The sequence below is a fragment of the Euprymna scolopes genome, chromosome 8 (assembly GCF_053919585.1).
Source record: "Euprymna scolopes isolate OS-2025 chromosome 8, ASM5391958v1, whole genome shotgun sequence".
Classification (NCBI taxonomy): domain Eukaryota; kingdom Metazoa; phylum Mollusca; class Cephalopoda; order Sepiida; family Sepiolidae; genus Euprymna; species Euprymna scolopes.
In genome coordinates, this window is record NC_136489.1 from 139,655,508 (window position 1) to 139,677,049 (window position 21,542).

The following is a 21,542-nucleotide window of genomic DNA, read 5'->3' on the forward strand; positions in this document are numbered from 1 at the left end:
CATGCCCTTCATCATCATCTATATATTTACTTCTCATGCCCTTCATCATCATCTATATATTTACTTCTCATGCCCTTCATCATCATCTACTTCTCATGCCCTTCATCATCATCTATATATTTACTGCTCATGCCCTTCATCATCATCTATATATTTACTTCTCATGCCCTTCATCATCATCTATATATTTACTTCTCATGCCCTTCATTATCATCTATATATTTACTGCTCATGCCCTTCATCATCATCTATATATTTACTTCTCATGCCCTTCATTATGATCTATATATTTACTGCTCATGCCCTTCATCATCATCTATATATTTACTTCTCATGCCCTTCATTATCATCTATATATTTACTGCTCATGCCCTTCATCATCATCTATATATTTACTTCTCATGCCCTTCATTATCATCTATATATTTACTGCTCATGCCCTTCATCATCATCTATATATTTACTGCTCACACCCTTCATCATCATCTATATATTTACTGCTCACACCCTTCATCATCATCTATATATTTACTGCTCACACCCTTCATCATCATCTATATATTTACTGCTCATGCCCTTCATCATCATCTATATATTTACTGCTCATGCCCTTCATCATCATCTATATATTTACTTCTCATGCCCTTCATTATCATCTATATATTTACTGCTCATGCCCTTCATCATCATCTATATATTTACTGCTCATGCCCTTCATGATCATCTATATATTTACTTCTCATGCCCTTCATTATCATCTATATATTTACTTCTCATGCCCTTCATCATCATCTATATATTTACTGCTAACACCCTTCATCATTATCTATATATTTACTTCTCATGCCCTTCATCATTATCTATATATTTACTTCTCATGCCCTTCATCATCATCTATATATTTACTTCTCATGCCCTTCATCATCATCTATATATTTACTGCTCACTCCCTTCATCATCATCTATATATTTACTGCTCACACCCTTCATCATCAACTATATATTTACTGCTCATGCCCTTCATCATCATCTATATAGTTACTTCTCATGCCCTTCATTATCATCTATATATTTACTGCTCACACCCTTCATCATCATCTATATATTTACTTCTCATGCCCTTCATCATCATCTATATATTTACTGCTCACACCCTTCATCATCATCTATATAGTTACTTCTCATGCCCTTCATCATCATCTATATATTTACTGCTCACACCCTTCATCATCATCTATATATTTACTTCTCATGCCCTTCATAATCATCTATATATTTACTTCTCATGCCCTTCATCATCATCTATATATTTACTGCTCACACCCTTCATCATCATCTATATATTTACTGTTCACACCCTTCATCATCATCTATATATTTACTGCTCATGCCCTTCATCATCATCTATATATTTACTGCTCATGCCCTTCATCATCATCTATATATTTACTTCTCATGCCCTTCATTATCATCTATATATTTACTGCTCATGCCCTTCATGATCATCTATATATTTACTGCTCATGCCCTTTATGATCATCTATATATTTACTTCTCATGCCCTTCATTATCATCTATATATTTACTTCTCATGCCCTTCATCATCATCTATATATTTACTGCTAACACCCTTCATCATTATCTATATATTTACTGCTCACACCCTTCATCATTATCTATATATTTACTTCTCATGCCCTTCATCATCATCTATATATTTACTTCTCATGCCCTTCATCATCATCTATATATTTACTGCTCACTCCCTTCATCATCATCTATATATTTACTGCTCACACCCTTCATCATCATCTATATATTTACTGCTCATGCCCTTCATCATCATCTATATAGTTACTTCTCATGCCCTTTATTATAATCTATATATTTACTGCTCACACCCTTCATCATCATCTATATATTTACTTCTCATGCCCTTCATCATCATCTATATATTTACTGCTCACACCCTTCATCATCATCTATATAGTTACTTCTCATGCCCTTCATCATCATCTATATATTTACTGCTCACACCCTTAATCATCTATATATTTACTGCTCACACCCTTCATCATCATCTATATATTTACTGCTCACACCCTTCATCATCATCTATATAGTTACTTCTCATGCCCTTCATTATAATCTATATATTTACTGCTCACACCCTTCATCATCATCTATATATTTACTTCTCATGCCCTTCATCATCATCTATATATTTACTGCTCACACCCTTCATCATCATCTATATATTTACTTTTCATGCCCTTCATTATCATCTATATATTTACTTCTCATACCCTGCATCATCATCTATATATTTACTGTTCACACCCTTCATCATCATCTATATATTTACTGCTCACACCCTTCATCATCATCTATATATTTACTTCTCATGCCCTTCATCATCATCTATATATTTACTTCTCATGCCCTTCATCATCATCTATATATTTACTTCTCATGCCCTTCATCATCATCTATATATGTACTTCTCATGCCCTTCATCATCATCTATATATTTACTTCTCATGCCCTTCATCATCACCTATATATTTACTTCTCATGCCCTTCATCATCATATATATATTTACTGCTCACTCCCTTCATCATCATTGATATATTTACTGCTCACACCCTTCATCATCATCTATATATTTACTGCTCACACCCTTCATCATCATCTATATATTTACTTCTCATGCCCTTCATCATCATCTATATATTTACTTCTCATGCCCTTCATCATCATCTATATATTTACTTCTCATGCCCTTCATCATCATCTATATATTTACTGCTCACACCCTTCATCATCATCTATATATTTACTGCTCACACCCTTCATCATCATCTATATATTTACTTCTCATGCCCTTCATCATCATCTATATATTTACTTCTCATGCCCTTCATCATCATCTATATATTTACTTCTCATGCCCTTCATCATCATCTATATATTTACTGCTCATGCCCTTCATCATCATCTATATATTTACTGCTCACACCCTTCATCATCATCTATATATTTACTGCTCACACCCTTCATCATCATCTATATATTTACTGCTCATGCCCTTCATCATCATCTATATATTTACTTCTCATGCCCTTCATCATCATCTATATATTTACTTCTCATGCCCTTCATCATCATCTATATATTTACTGCTCACACCCTTCATCATCATCTATATATTTACTGCTCACTCCCTTCATCATCATCTATATATTTACTGCTCACACCCTTCATCATCATCTATATATTTACTTCTCATGCCCTTCATTATCATCTATATATTTACTGCTCACTCCCTTCATCATCATCTATATATTTACTGCTCACACCCTTCATCATCATCTATATATTTACTTCTCATGCCCTTCATTATCATCTATATATTTACTGCTCACTCCCTTCATCATCATCTATATATTTACTGCTCACACCCTTCATCATCATCTATATATTTACTTCTCATGCCCTTCATCATCATCTATATATTTACTTCTCATGCCCTTCATCATCATCTATATATTTACTTCTCATGCCCTTCATCATCATCTATATATTTACTGCTCACTCCCTTCATCATCATCTATATATTTACTGCTCACACCCTTCATCATCATCTATATATTTACTGCTCATGCCCTTCATCATCATCTATATATTTACTGCTCACACCCTTCATCATCATCTATATATTTACTGCTCACACCCTTCATCATCATCTATATATTTACTGCTCACACCCTTCATCATCATCTATATATTTACTGCTCATGCCCTTCATCATCATCTATATATTTACTGCTCATGCCCTTCATCATCATCTATATATTTACTTCTCATGCCCTTTATTATCATCTATATATTTACTGCTCATGCCCTTCATGATCATCTATATATTTACTGCTCATGCCCTTCATGATCATCTATATATTTACTTCTCATGCCCTTCATTATCATCTATATATTTACTTCTCATGCCCTTCATCATCATCTATATATTTACTGCTAACACCCTTCATCATTATCTATATATTTACTTCTCATGCCCTTCATTATCATCTATATATTTACTGCTCATGCCCTTCATCATCATCTATATAGTTACTTCTCATGCCCTTCATTATAATCTATATATTTACTGCTCACACCCTTCATCATCATCTATATATTTACTTCTCATGCCCTTCATCATCATCTATATATTTACTGCTCACACCCTTCATCATCATCTATATAGTTACTTCTCATGCCCTTCATCATCATCTATATATTTACTGCTCACACCCTTCATCATCATCTATATATTTACTGCTCACACCCTTCATCATCATCTATATATTTACTGCTCACACCCTTCATCATCATCTATATAGTTACTTCTCATGCCCTTCATTATCATCTATATATTTACTGCTCACACCCTTCATCATCATCTATATATTTACTTCTCATGCCCTTCATCATCATCTATATATTTACTGCTAACACCCTTCATCATCATCTATATATTTACTTTTCATGCCCTTCATTATCATCTATATATTTACTTCTCATACCCTGCATCATCATCTATATATTTACTGTTCACACCCTTCATCATCATCTATATATTTACTGCTCACACCCTTCATCATCATCTATATATTTACTTCTCATGCCCTTCATCATCATCTATATATTTACTTCTCATGCCCTTCATCATCATCTATATATTTACTTCTCATGCCCTTCATCATCATCTATATATGTACTTCTCATGCCCTTCATCATCATCTATATATTTACTTCTCATGCCCTTCATCATCACCTATATATTTACTTCTCATGCCCTTCATCATCATATATATATTTACTGCTTACTCCCTTCATCATCATTGATATATTTACTGCTCACACCCTTCATCATCATCTATATATTTACTGCTCACACCCTTCATCATCATCTATATATTTACTTCTCATGCCCTTCATCATCATCTATATATTTACTTCTCATGCCCTTCATCATCATCTATATATTTACTTCTCATGCCCTTCATCATCATCTATATATTTACTGCTCACACCCTTCATCATCATCTATATATTTACTGCTCACACCCTTCATCATCATCTATATATTTACTTCTCATGCCCTTCATCATCATCTATATATTTACTTCTCATGCCCTTCATCATCATCTATATATTTACTGCTCACTCCCTTCATCATCATCTATGTATTTACTGCTCACACCCTTCATCATCATCTATATATTTACTGCTCACACCCTTCATCATCATCTATATATTTACTGCTCATGCCCTTCATCATCATCTATATATTTACTTCTCATGCCCTTCATCATCATCTATATATTTACTTCTCATGCCCTTCATCATCATCTATATATTTACTGCTCACACCCTTCATCATCATCTATATATTTACTGCTCACTCCCTTCATCATCATCTATATATTTACTGCTCACACCCTTCATCATCATCTATATATTTACTTCTCATGCCCTTCATTATCATCTATATATTTACTGCTCACTCCCTTCATCATCATCTATATATTTACTGCTCACACCCTTCATCATCATCTATATATTTACTTCTCATGCCCTTCATTATCATCTATATATTTACTGCTCACTCCCTTCATCATCATCTATATATTTACTGCTCACACCCTTCATCATCATCTATATATTTACTTCTCATGCCCTTCATCATCATCTATATATTTACTTCTCATGCCCTTCATCATCATCTATATATTTACTGCTCACTCCCTTCATCATCATCTATATATTTACTGCTCACACCCTTCATCATCATCTATATATTTACTGCTCATGCCCTTCATCATCATCTATATATTTACTGCTCACACCCTTCATCATCATCTATATATTTACTTCTCATGCCCTTCATCATCATCTATATATTTACTGCTCACACCCTTCATCATCATCTATATATTTACTGCTCACATCCTTCATCATCATTTATATATTTACTGCTCACACCCTTCATCATCATCTATATATTTACTGCTCATGCCCTTCATCATCATCTATATATTTACTTCTCATGCCCTTCATCATCATCTATATATTTACTGCTCACACCCTTAATCATCATCTATATATTTACTGCTCACACCCTTCATCATCATCTATATATTTACTGCTCACACCCTTCATCATCATCTATATATTTACTTATCATGCCCTTCATCACCATCTATATATTTACTTCTCATGCCCTTCATCATCATCTACATATTTACTGCTCACTCCCTTCATCATCATCTATATATTTACTGCTCACACCCTTCATCATCATCTATATATTTACTGCTCACACCCTTCATCATCATCTATATATTTACTGCTCATGCCCTTCATCATCATCTATATATTTACTGCTCACACCCTTCATCATCATCTATATATTTACTTCTCATGCCCTTCATCATCATCTATATATTTACTGCTCACTCCCTTCATTATCATCTATATATTTACTGCTCACATCCTTCATCATCATTTATATATTTACTGCTCACACCCTTCATCATCATCTATATATTTACTTCTCATGCCCTTCACTATCATCTATATATTTACTTTTCATGCCCTTCATTATCATCTATATATTTACTTCTCATGCCCTTCATCATCATCTATATATTTACTGTTCACACCCTTCATCATCATCTATATATTTACTGCTCACACCCTTCATCATCATCTATATATTTACTTCTCATGCCCTTCATCATCATCTATATATTTACTGCTCACTCCCTTCATTATCATCTATATATTTACTGCTCACACCCTTCATTATCATCTATATATTTACTGCTCATGCCCTTCATTATCATCTATATATTTACTGCTCATGCCCTTCATTATCATCTATATATTTACTTCTCATGCCCTTCATCATCATCTATATATTTACTGTTCACACCCTTCATCATCATCTATATATTTACTGCTCACACCCTTCATCATCATCTATATATTTACTTCTCATGCCCTTCATCATCATCTATATATTTACTGCTCACTCCCTTCATCATCATCTATATATTTACTGCTCACACCCTTCATCATCATCTATATATTTACTGCTCACACCCTTCATCATCATCTATATATTTACTGCTCATGCCCTTCATCATCATCTATATATTTACTGCTCACACCCTTCATCATCATCTATATATTTACTTCTCATGCCCTTCATCATCATCTATATATTTACTGCTCACACCCTTCATCATCATCTATATATTTACTGCTCACTCCCTTCATCATCATCTATATATTTACTGCTCACTCCCTTCATCATCATCTATATATTTACTGCTCACACCCTTCATCATCATCTATATATGTACTTTTCATGCCCTTCATTATCATCTATATATTTACTTTTCATGCCCTTCATTATCATCTATATATTTACTTCTCATGCCCTTCATCATCATCTATATATTTACTGTTCACACCCTTAAACATCATCTATATATTTACTGCTCACACCCTTCATCATCATCTATATATTTACTTCTCATGCCCTTCATCATCATCTATATATTTACTGCTCACTCCCTTCATTATCATCTATATATTTACTGCTCACACCCTTCATCATCATCTATATATTTACTGCTCATGCCCTTCATCATCATCTATATATTTACTGCTCACACCCTTCATCATCATCTATATATTTACTGCTCACTCCCTTCATTATCATCTATATATTTACTTTTCATGCCCTTCATTATCATCTATATATTTACTGCTCATGCCCTTCATCATCATCTATATATTTACTTCTCATGCCCTTCATCATCATCTATATATTTACTTCTCATGCCCTTCATCATCATCTATATATGTACTTCTCATGCCCTTCATCATCATCTATATATTTACTTCTCATGCCCTTCATCATCATCTATATATTTACTTCTCATGCCCTTCATCATCATCTATATATGTACTTCTCATGCCCTTCATCATCTATATATTTACTTCTCATGCCCTTCATCATCATCTATATATATACTGCTCACTCCCTTCATCATCATCTATATATTTACTTTTCATGCCCTTCATCATCATCTATATATTTACTGCTCACTCCCTTCATTATCATCTATATATTTACTGCTCACACTCTTCATCATCATCTATATATTTACTGCTCACACCCTTCATCATCATCTATATATTTACTGCTCATGCCCTTCATCATCATCTATATATTTACTTCTCATGCCCTTCATTATCATCTATATATTTACTTCTCATGCCCTTTATCATCATCTATATATTTACTTCTCATGCCCTTCATCATCATCTATATATGTACTTCTCATGCCCTTTATTATCATCTATATATTTACTGCTCATGCCCTTCATCATCATCTATATATTTACTTCTCATGCCCTTCATCATCATCTATATATTTACTGCTCACTCCCTTCATCATCATCTATATATTTACTTTTCATGCCCTTCATCATCATCTATATATGTACTTCTCATGCCCTTCATCATCATCTATATATGTACTTTTCATGCCCTTCATCATCATCTATATATTTACTTTTCATGCCCTTCATTATCATCTATATATTTACTTCTCATGCCCTTCATCATCATCTATATATGTACTTCTCATGCCCTTCATCATCATCTATATATGTACTTCTCATGCCCTTCATCATCATCTATATATTTACTTCTCATGCCCTTCATCATCATCTATATATTTACTTCTCATGCCCTTCATTATCATCTATATATTTACTGCTCATGCCCTTCATCATCATCTATATATTTACTTCTCATGCCCTTCATCATCATCTATATATTTACTGCTCACACCCTTCATCATCATCTATATATTTACTGCTCACACCCTTCATCATCATCTATATATTTACTGCTCATGCCCTTCATCATCATCTATATATTTACTGCTCATGCCCTTCATCATCATCTATATATTTACTTCTCATGCCCTTCATTATCATCTATATATTTACTGCTCATGCCCTTCATCATCATCTATATATTTACTGCTCATGCCCTTCATGATCATCTATATATTTACTTCTCATGCCCTTCATTATCATCTGTATATTTACTGCTCATGCCCTTCATCATCATCTATATATTTACTTCTCATGCCCTTCATCATCATCTATATATTTACTGCTCATGCCCTTCATCATCATCTATATATTTACTGCTCATGCCCTTCATTATCATCTATATATTTACTTCTCACACCCCATTCATCATCATCTATATATTTACTGCTCATGCCCTTCATTATCATCTATATATTTACTTCTCATGCCCTTCATCATCATCTATATATTTACTTCTCATGCCCTTAATTATCATCTATATATTTACTTCTCATGCCCTTCATCATCATCTATATATTTACTTCTCATGCCCTTCATTATCATCTATATATTTACTGTTCATGCCCTTCATCATCATCTATATATTTACTGCTCACACCCTTCATCATCATCTATATATTTACTTCTCATGCCCTTCATCATGATCTATATATTTACTGCTCACACCCTTCATCATCATCTATATATTTACTGCTCATGCCCTTCATTATCATCTATATATTTACTTCTCATGCCCTTCATCATCATCTATATATTTACTGCTCACACCCTTCATCATTATCTATATATTTTCTGCTCACACCCTTCATCATTATCTATATATTTTCTGCTCACGCCCTTCATCATTATCTATATATTTACTTCTCATGCCCTTCATCATCATCTATATATTTACTGCTCACTCCCTTCATCATCATCATCTATATATTTACTGCTCACACCCTTCATCATCATCTATATATTTACTGCTCATGCCCTTCATCATCATCTATATAGTTACTTCTCATGCCCTTCATTATCATCTATATATTTACTGCTCACACCCTTCATCATCATCTATATATTTACTTCTCATGCCCTTCATCATCATCTATATATTTACTGGTCACACCCTTCATCATCATCTATATATTTACTTTTCATGCCCTTCATTATCATCTATATATTTACTTTTCATGCCCTTCATTATCATCTATATATTTACTTCTCATACCCTGCATCATCATCTATATATTTACTGTTCACACCCTTCATCATCATCTATATATTTACTGCTCACACCCTTCATCATCATCTATATATTTACTTCTCATGCCCTTCATCATCATCTATATATTTACTTCTCATGCCCTTCATCATCATCTATGTATTTACTTCTCATGCCCTACATCATCATCTATATATGTACTTCTCATGCCCTTCATCATCATCTATATATTTACTTCTCATGCCCTTCATCATCATCTATATATGTACTTCTCATGCCCTTCATCATCATCTATATATTTACTTCTCATGCCCTTCATCATCATCTATATATTTACTCCTCACTCCCTTCATCATCATTGATATATTTACTGCTCACAGCCTTCATCATCATCTATATATTTACTGCTCACACCCTTCATCATCATCTATATATTTACTTCTCATGCCCTTCATCATCATCTATATATTTACTTCTCATGCCCTTCATTATCATCTATATATTTACTGCTCATGCCCTTCATCATCATCTATATATTTACTTCTCATGCCCTTCATCATCATCTATATATTTACTTCTCATGCCCTTCATCATCATCTATATATTTACTGCTCACACCCTTCATCATCATCTATATATTTACTGCTCACACCCTTCATCATCATCTATATATTTACTGCTCACACCCTTCATCATCATCTATATATTTACTTCTCATGCCCTTCATCATCATCTATATATTTACTTCTCATGCACTTCATCATCATCTATATATTTACTGCTCACTCCCTTCATCGTCATCTATATATTTACTGCTCACACCCTTCATCATCATCTATATATTTACTGCTCACACCCTTCATCATCATCTATATATTTACTGCTCATGCCCTTCATCATCATCTATATATTTACTTCTCACACCCTTCATCATCATCTATATATTTACTTCTCATGCCCTTCATCATCATCTATGTATTTACTGCTCACACCCTTCATCATCATCTATATATTTACTGCTCACTCCCTTCATCATCATCTATATATTTACTGCTCACACCCTTCATCATCATCTATATATTTACTGCTCACACCCTTCATCATCATCTATATATTTACTGCTAACACCCTTCATCATTATCTATATATTTACTTTTCATGCCCTTCATTATCATCTATATATTTACTTCTCATGCCCTTCATCATCATCTATATATTTACTGCTCACACCCTTCATCATCATCTATATCTTTACTTCTCATGCCCTTCATCATCATCTATATATTTACTGCTCACTCCCTTCATTATCATCTATATATTTACTGCTCACACCCTTCATCATCATCTATATATTTACTGCTCATGCCCTTCATCATCATCTATATATTTACTGCTCACACCCTTCATCATCATCTATATATTTACTGCTCACACCCATCATCATCATCTATATATTTACTGCTCATGCCCTTCATCATCATCTATATATTTACTGCTCACACCCTTCATCATCATCTATATATTTACTGCTCACACCCTTCATCATCATCTATATATTTACTGCTCATGCCCTTCATCATCATCTATATATTTACTGCTCACACCCTTCATCATCATCTATATATTTACTTCTCATGCCCTTCATCATCATCTATGTATTTACTGCTCACACCCTTCATCATCATCTATATATTTACTGCTCACTCCCTTCATCATCATCTATATATTTACTGCTCACACCCTTCATTATCATCTATATATTTACTGCTCACACCCTTCATCATCATCTATATATTTACTGCTCATGCCCTTCATCATCATCTATATATTTACTGCTCACACCCTTCATCATCATCTATATATTTACTTCTCATGCCCTTCATCATCATCTATATATTTACTGCTCATGCCCTTCATCATCATCTATATATTTACTTCTCACTCCCTTCATCATCATCTATATATTTACTGCTCACACCCTTCATCATCATCTATATATTTACTTTTCATGCCCTTCATTATCATCTATATATTTACTTTTCATGCCCTTCATTATCATCTATATATTTACTTCTCATGCCCTTCATCATCATCTATATATTTACTGTTCACACCCTTCATCATCATCTATATATTTACTGCTCACACCCTTCATCATCATCTATATATTTACTTCTCATGCCCTTCATCATCATCTATATATTTACTGCTCACTCCCTTCATTATCATCTATATATTTACTGCTCACACCCTTCATCATCATCTATATATTTACTGCTCATGCCCTTCATCATCATCTATATATTTACTGCTCACACCCTTCATCATCATCTATATATTTACTTCTCATGCCCTTCATCATCATCTATATATTTACTGCTCACTCCCTTCATTATCATCTATATATTTACTTTTCATGCCCTTCATTATCATCTATATATTTACTGCTCATGCCCTTCATCATCATCTATATATTTACTTCTCATGCCCTTCATCATCATCTATATATTTACTTCTCATGCCCTTCATCATCATCTATATATGTACTTCTCATGCCCTTCATCATCATCTATATATTTACTTCTCATGCCCTTCATCATCATCTATATATTTACTTCTCATGCCCTTCATCATCATCTATATATTTACTGCTCACACCCTTCATCATCATCTATATATTTACTGCTCACACCCTTCATCATCATCTATATATTTACTGCTCACACCCTTCATTATCATCTATATATGTACTTCTCATGCCCTTCATCATCTATATATTTACTTCTCATGCCCTTCATCATCATCTATATATTTACTGCTCACTCCCTTCATCATCATCTATATATTTACTTTTCATGCCCTTCATCATCATCTATATATTTACTGCTCACTCCCTTCATCATCATCTATATATTTACTTTTCATGCCCTTTATCATCATCTATATATTTACTTCTCATGCCCTTCATCATCATCTATATATGTACTTCTCATGCCCTTTATTATCATCTATGTATTTACTGCTCATGCCCTTCATCATCATCTATATATTTACTTCTCATGCCCTTCATCATCATCTATATATTTACTTCTCATGCCCTTCATTATCATATATATATTTACTGCTCACTTCCTTCATCATCATCTATATATTTACTGCTCACACCCTTCATCATCATCTATATATTTACTGCTCACACCCTTCATCATCATCTATATATTTACTGCTCACACCCTTCATCATCATCTATATATTTACTGCTCACACCCTTCATCATCATCTATATATTTACTTCTCATGCCCTTCATCATCATCTATATATTTACTGCTTATGCCCTTCATCATCATCTATATATTTACTGCTCATGCCCTTCATCATCATCTATATATTTACTGCTCATGCCCTTCATTATCATCGATATATTTACTGCTCATGCCCTTCATCATCATCTATATATTTACTGCTCATGCCCTTCATTATCATCGATATATTTACTGCTCACACCCTTCATCATCATCTATATATTTACTGCTCACACCCTTCATCATCATCTATATATTTACTTCTCATGCCCTTCATCATCATCTATATATTTACTTCTCATGCCCTTCATCATCATCTATATATTTACTGCTCATGCCCTTCATCATCATCTATATATTTACTGCTCATGCCCTTCATCATCATCTATATATTTACTTCTCATGCCCTTCATTATCATCGATATATTTACTGCTCATGCCCTTCATCATCATCTATATATTTACTGCTCATGCCCTTCATCATCATCTATATATTTACTTCTCATGCCCTTCATTATCATCTATATATTTACTGCTCATGCCCTTCATCATCATCTATATATTTACTTCTCATGCCCTTCATCATCATCTACTTCTCATGCCCTTCATTATCATCTATATATTTACTGCTCATGCCCTTCATCATCATCTATATATTTACTTCTCATGCCCTTCATTATCATCTATATATTTACTGCTCATGCCCTTCATCATCATCTATATATTTACTTCTCATGCCCTTCATCATCATCTATATATTTACTGCTCACATCCTTCATCATCATCTATATATTTACTGCTCATGCCCTTCATCATCATCTATATATTTACTGCTCATGCCCTTTATCATCATGTATATATTTACTCTTCATGCCCTTCATCATCATCTATATATTTACTGCTCATGCCCTTCATCGTCATTGATATAGTTACTGCTCATGCCCTTTATCATCATCTATATATTTACTGCTCCCACCCTTCATCATCATCTATATATTTACTGCTCCCACCCTTCATCATCATCTATATATTTACTGTTCATGCCCTTCATCATCTATATATTTACTGCTCCCACCCTTCATCCTCATTGATATATTTACTGCTCATGCCCTTTATCATCATCTATATATTTACTGTTCATGCCCTTCATAATCATCTATATATTTACTGCTCATGCCCTTCATCATCATCTATATATTTTCTGCTCATGCCCTTCATCATCATCTATATATTTACTGCTCATGCCCTTCATCATCATCTATATATTTACTTCTCATGCCCTTCATCATCATCTATATATTTACTGCTCATGCCCTTTATCATCATCTATATATTTACTGTTCATGCCCTTCATCATCATCTATATATTTACTGCTCATGCCCTTCATCATCATCTATATATTTACTGCTCATGCCCTTCATCATCATCTATATATTTACTGTTCATGCCCTTCATCATCATCTATATATTTACTGCTCATGCCCTTCATCGTCATTGATATATTTACTGCTCATGCCCTTTATCATCATCTATATATTTACTGCTCCCACCCTTCATCATCATCTATATATTTACTGTTCATGCCCTTCATCATCATCTATATATTTACTGCTCCCACCCTTCATCCTCATTGATATATTTACTGCTCATGCCCTTTATCATCATCTATATATTTACTTCTCATGCCCTTCATCATCATCTATATATTTACTGCTCGTGCCCTTCATCATCATCTATATATTTACTGCTCCCACCCTTCATCATCATCTATATATTTACTGCTCATGCCCTCCATCATCATCTATATATTTACTGCTCATGCCTTTCATCATAATCTATATATTTACTGCTCATGCCCTTCATCATCATCTATATATTTACTGCTCATGCCCTTCATCATCATCTATATATTTACTGCTCCCACCCTTCATCATCATCTATATATTTACTGCTCATGCCTTTCATCATAATCTATATATTTACTGCTCATGCCCTTCATTATCATCTATATATTTACTGCTCATGCCCTTCATCATCATCTATATATTTACTGCTCGTGCCCTTCATCATCATCTATATATTTACTGCTCCCACCCTTCATCATCATCTATATATTTACTGCTCATGCCCTCCATCATCATCTATATATTTACTGCTCATGCCTTTCATCATCATCTATATATTTACTGCTCATGCCCTTCATCATCATCTATATATTTAGTGCTCATGCCTTTCATCATCATCTATATATTTACTGCTCATGCCTTTCATCATCATCTATATATTTACTGCTCATGCCCTTCATTATCATCTATATATTTACTGCTCATGCCTTTCATCATCATCTATATATTTACTGCTCATGCCTTTCATCATCATCTATATATTTACTGCTCATGCCCTTCATTATCATCTATATATTTACTGCTCATGCCCTTCATCATCTATATATTTAGTGCTCACACCCTTCATCATCATTGATATATTTACTGCTCATGCACTACATCATCATCGATATATGTACTGCTCATGCCCTTCATCATCATCTATATATTTACTTCTCATGCACTTCATCATCATTGATATATTTACTTCTCATGCCCTTCATCATCATCTATATATTTACTTCTCGTGCCCTTCATCATCATCTATATATTTACTGTTCGTGCCCTTCATCATAATCTATATATTTACTGCTCCCGCCCTTCATCATCATCTATATATTTACTGCTCAGGCCCTTCATCATCATCTATATATTTACTTCTCATGCCCTTCATCATCATCTATATATTTACTGTTCGTGCCCTTCATCATAATCTATATATTTACTGCTCCCGCCCTTCATCATCATCTATATATTTACTGCTCATGCCCTTCATCATCATCTATATATTTACTTCTCATGCCCTTCATCATCATCTATATATTTACTGCTCATGCCCTTCATCATCATCTATATATTTACTGCTCATGCCCTTCATCATCATCTATATATTTACTGCTCATGCCCTTCATCATCATTGATATATTTACTGCTCATTCCTTTCATCATCATCTATATATTTACGGCTCACACACTTCATCATCATCTATATATTTACTGCTCATGCCCTTCATCATCATTGATATATTTACTGCTCATGCCCTTCATCATCATCTATATATTTACTGCTCACACCCTTCATCATCATCATCTATATATTTACTGCTCACACCCTTCATCATCATCTATATATTAACTGCTTGTGCCCTTCATACTGCATCTGTAAGGAATATCTTATCAGAATAGTACAGAAGTATAATATTGCAAACTCGTAATCACATCAATATATTTGGCATTGGACGCTTCATCAGTTCCTTTTTCAATATTACTTCCCATATCCTATGATTGGTCAGTATTGTGACTTGTTGGCTGTCTACATGCATAGACTACTACTAATGATTCTTGTTCAATCTGTATATATCAAGTTTCTGTGTGTAAGGGCACGGTTTATATAGACTAAGCGTTGACCTTGTAGCAATACAGTTCTATGCTCTTTTCACTTGCATCATATTAAATGATCAATGGTTTATTAAGGTCATGATATATCAATACTAGTACTTCACTCGCTAGCTTCGTGATAATAATTGCATACCTAGAAAGCGTTTTATCTAAGAAGAATCGGATCAAGTAAAAAGTAGCTACCCCGGTAGCAGAAGACAAAGATAGGCTCACATTTCACGTGACACCAGTTGTTCGACCTTGACATGTCAAATAGCAGACATGTTCATATGTTCGCAAGCAAGAGTTGTAAAAAATATATTTACAAAACTTTTTAAGATTTAAAAGAAATATATATTTACAAAACATTTTCTTTAATATCAAATATTTACAAAACTTTTAAGGATTAAAAAAAAATAAAAAACAAAACTTTTTTCTATTTACGCAAAACTTTTTAATGTAAGTAATAAATCGAACGTATTTGAACACAATATATATTTAAATAACTGGGTGTCTTTCTGGGTGAGTTCTTTTTATATATTTACAGAACTTTTAAATAAAACTAATAATAATAATAATAATAATATAAATAAATAAATGGTAAATTTTTACGACGTGCCCTATGTTAAGAACGGCTTTCGGAATAACACCCCCAACCTCAAAAGCCGGGGAGGTTGAGAGGTGTTTATTCCAGAAGCCGTTCTTAAGATGGGGTGGTTGGAGGTGTTTATACTACGCTGGGGCAGGTCGTAAAATAATACCAAATAAATAAATAAACCGACGTCATAACTGAGAATTTCGGATGATTAAAAAATACATAATTAAAAAAAAATTTAAATGAAATTATTTTAACCAAACTTTTTAATGGCAGAAACAAATATAAAATAACTGACTTGTTCGGATTTTTGCAACCAAAAAGGGAGGCAAGGTAGATTTTGTTGGGATGGCTTTTGTTCTGGGTGCAACAATAGAACTGGAACAGCCTGACTTTCGCACGGAGTTCGACCAACACACCGAAACCTAAACCGTGTCGTAGAAGTGGTCCGGTGACCAGCCGCCATAAAAGTTATGCAACACAGTACCAGAATATAACATCCCTGCAAAAGCCTGTGCAGACTATGTTACCGAGCTACAAACCTGGATTAATAATGGGTGGTTGGTTCTGTACCCAGAGAAAAAAATGGAGTCTCCAAGAGGGCTGATCCCACTAATGGCAGTCATTTAGCAGAACCAACAAAAGGTGAGGCCGGTGCTTGACTATCAGGAATTAAATAAGCATGTGGACCCGTTTACAGCCCACGCAGACATATGCACCAGAAAATTAAAAGAATAGCGGCGAGCGAGATTGAATGTACCGAGGTTAGACCTTCACAAGGCATACTTTCAAGTAAGTGTGCACAAATCACTGTGGCCCTCTCTCACTGTACAAGAGACAGAGGTATTGGCTGACCTGCATGGGGTTTGGACTCAATGTGGCACTGGCCATCATGCAAACGATTAATGATGCTATCCTGACAAAGGACAAGTGGATACAGCAAGCAACATCTGCTTATATTGATGATGATGTGTGTGGATGAGTGTTTTGCCTGCAGCAGATGTGAAGGAGCATCTCTACAAGTTCAGACTTTTCAGCAAAGAATCAGAGAGACTGAAAAGTGGTACATGAGTGCATGGTTTGCAGGTCTGGGGAGAGGATAATGCTCTGCATTGGAGAAAAGGTAACAAGATCTCAGACATACCTCATGTCGTCACACAAAAAAAAATATATTTTCATATGTGGCAAGTTGGTTGGACACCTCCTCGTGGGTGGCTGGCTTCATGTTGTCATGACATTCATCAAAAGGAGAGCATCTGACGTCACTACAGGGCGGGATGGCAAAATAAATGATGCCTCTCTCAACATCATGATCAAGGAGGTCCTTACTAGAGTCCACAAAGAAGATCTGGTGCAAGGCAAATGGTGCGTCAAAGGCAAAAATCTTAATGTCTGGGTCGACGCAAGCTCTTTTGCTCTGGTGTGTCATTAATAAAGGATGCATGCTGGTTACGTCCTGAAAAGGACCTAACATATCAACCTAGCAGAACTCTATGCCATCATTAAAGGAATAACCTTGGCAATCCTTTGGAAGATAACCACCTTACACTTATTCACTGATTCCGCATGTGTCCATAAATGGGTCTCAAATACCCTTACGGCAGAGCCAGGGTACAAACCAAAGCTATGAGTGAGATGCTCATCTAATGGCGTCTTGATACAATAATTAAATTGCACTGTTGATGGATGTATTCTTGGTGAAATCTAGCCAAAACAATGTGAATCAGTTGACAAAAGAACCTCAGTGGTGGTTTGATGCAATTAAGAAGAACACTGAGCCTGTGCAACCTGCCTGCACTGCATCCGTGAGCTCTGTTGGGTTGGACCAGATCAAACTTGTTCACCAAGTGGTCATCCTGGTGTGAAATGGACACTACTTTGAGAAACAAATTAACCCTGGGGTTTCAAAAGCCACCATTAGAACCATTGTCAAAGAATGCGAAGAGTGTCAGTTGATCGATCCGTCATCCATCCACTAGTCAAAGGGGACGTTTTTCTATGAACGAGGTCTGTTGTCTGAAATTCTAACAAATAATGACATTGCCTTTCGGAGCAGCTTGTTTGAAGCCGTAATGGATGAATGGAGAAGCAGACTTCAATTTCATTCCATATGTTCCTTCCGCTAATGACATCATTGAGTGATGTCATAGAAGTGTAAAAAGGATCGCAGCGAGAAAATGGGGTACTTTACTGAAAGCAGTATACTGGTAGAATATTACACCGAAGGATGATTTGTCCTCTGCTACAGCACCTGACAATATGATCTATCAGTATCGCATACAGCTTAAAGGAATTGATGAAACAGCGACACTGATAGATAACAGCAAACCGTCTACAAAACGGGTGACCTGAGTGTGGGTAAAGGCTCCACACTGATGATGAACCACAAAGTATGGAGTGGGATATGTTGCTGGGGTATCAGCACGCAGAATATATCACTTGATGAAATGCCATGCCATGTGAGAGACTTACGACCCATAGTGAGACCTGGCTCGCCAATGACGTGCTCTGACACGCCTTCGAAGAGTGGAAGTGAGAGATGTGTAACTCTCAATGAGACACTGGGTGGGCGGGTTAGGGTGGGCGGGGACCCAGTGTCTCATTGAAAATATGGCTCAACCGATGATATTCCTGATGAAGACAGTGATTGTGCCACCGCGAAGAAGCACATGGCGCAGAGTGTTCCATGTGTGATCATAGGATCAGAGGGGAGTGTAGTAGTAAGCCTTCTATTGCACTCACCTTTGAAAGACAGAAAGTCTGCTCTGTCTGCTATCAATATGCAGGGGCTGGAAGAATAAGCAGTAGGCGTGGTTGGTTTTATTGGGGGAAAAGGTGACACTAACCGCAAGAATTCCCGACACTTCAGAGGGAGAAAAGACCAAATTTGGATGGATAGGTGGCTGTGCTATTGCTCAACGCAGAAAACCGGTGATAAAAAAGTTCCTTTTAAAAGAGAGTTCCCGGGTGAGAGGCTGAAGGACTCAGCAGTTTTCAGAAACTAATCAGAATAGATGTCACTTTAATAGTTTGGAGTGTCTGAATACTTTTGACCACTCGGTTTTTGTTGTGTTAAAAAAAGAACTTCATCATGACGAGTATTAAAAATTAAAAAAAAAAAAAAAACTTCATCATGACGAGTATTAAAAATTAAAAAAAAAAAATTGTTTGCACACCCATTGTTTAATAAATCAATCTTTTCACTGTTTTCGTCCATTAAAAGTATAATTGTATGTTGTTTTCTCTTGTGATAACTAGTAATTTAAAATGACGAGACCCGGAAAAAAATAGTTTCTATTTGAGTTTAGATGAAAAACTGTCTTGTAGTATTAGTAGCATCAGCAGCGATAGCATGGCTGTAAACAGACGTTTTTTTTTTGTTGTTTTTTTTTTCATTTTTAATCTTTTTTTTTTTTTTTTTTTTACTTTTATTCTATTAATATAATGAATTTAAAAAAAGAAATTGAAAATATGAATATAAAAAATGTACTTACATTAAAGCATGTTATCAGAATATAATTAGTTGAATTAGAAATATTCAGTTATCAGAATATGTAATTGAAGCAATCTCAACCAGTCTGGTGTTATGAACTTTGTTCAACTTGCAATTTTTCACATATTTTTAAAATATTTATATGGTTGAAAAGCAAGAAAAAAAGTTTTCTAAATGTATAACTTGCGTGCACTTTTATCCATTGCATTAGTTTTTAACAGTGAATTAAACAGTGTTTTGCTTTGAACAACCGAAAATGTGAAATATGATTTTTTTTGGTTCATGTGTATAAGCGGTATCGCCTCCTCCGCTATATTTTTTTATTTTTGTCTTGTTTACAATTTTTTCATTGGATTATTATTGATTGGACACTAGTCTACCAGATTATCCAAAAAGAAAAAGGCAAAATCAATATTTAAATATTTATAGTGAAGTTAAATAAAAAAAACACTCTTTCTAGTGAAGTTAAGAAAACAAA

At 34.5% G+C, this 21,542-nt stretch overlaps 1 protein-coding gene across 1 annotated transcript in view; it reads left to right on the forward strand.

Annotated features, from left to right (window-relative positions):
- LOC145283785 (mitoferrin-1-like) overlaps positions 1-21,542 on the forward strand; it is a 117,966-nt gene that overhangs the window by 25,473 nt on the left and 70,951 nt on the right. The gene's annotated exons all lie outside the window — the stretch shown is intronic.